This window comes from Penaeus monodon, chromosome 19 (genome assembly GCF_015228065.2).
Source record: "Penaeus monodon isolate SGIC_2016 chromosome 19, NSTDA_Pmon_1, whole genome shotgun sequence".
Classification (NCBI taxonomy): Eukaryota; Metazoa; Arthropoda; class Malacostraca; order Decapoda; family Penaeidae; genus Penaeus; species Penaeus monodon.
The window spans coordinates 2,001,285-2,002,090 of NC_051404.1; the positions used below are offsets into that span (position 1 = coordinate 2,001,285).

The following is an 806-nucleotide window of genomic DNA, read 5'->3' on the forward strand; positions in this document are numbered from 1 at the left end:
AGAATAACATTATGGGGAAAAAAATAAGATCATTTACATTATTTTCAGAAAAAAGGGGACAAAAAGCGATGTCTGGACGCTGTGTTCTCGTCAGTCATCTTGAGACGGATAGGGGAAATGTCATGCTAATTCACCCAAAGTTTGTCGCCACACTGTAATAGAGGTTTTAATAACAATCAGAATTACCAAGGTATCTATTTTTAGAATTTTACTTTTTTTTAAAATTTTTGTTTTTTTAGTTCAATATTATAGGTTATTTGGTAAGTACATGCAAGATTTTGCTTTACATAAATTTTTCAACACGGGAACAAGTTTTATCTATACACAACACAATGCTAAAACATTCATGTAGATTCAGTATACTGGCATAATACGTTCTGAGTTCAAGTCATTAGGAAATTTTTGATATATTCAAGTGTTTCTTAATAGACACGGCAGATCGCAAACACTAGTTTGTAATTTTGATATATGCTATAAATATATAGCATTATATTATTAAATCATTATGCATTTAAAAAAAATATAAAGAAAAAAATTAAATTTAAATCTGTAAAAAATATATAAATGATTTTTACTCTTCCCTCTCAAAATGAAGGACACTAAGGCGGCTTTTCTGGGAGCGCCTTCAGTTGCTCCACGTGTGCCAAGACATTCACCCCCACAAAGGGCCCCTAAGTAGGCATCGGTTAATTATCGGGGAATTAAGACCCAAAAAAAGGTCAGGAGTGCAATTAGTAACTTATTTTGCAATTTTTTTTTTATCTTTTTGCATTTTTGATCTAATTTTATTCGTAAAATCTAATACA

At 30.6% G+C, this 806-nt stretch overlaps 1 pseudogene; it reads left to right on the forward strand.

Moving 5' to 3' along the window:
- The window catches only part of LOC119585511, a 4,142-nt pseudogene that overhangs the window by 2,433 nt on the left and 903 nt on the right, over nucleotides 1-806 (forward strand).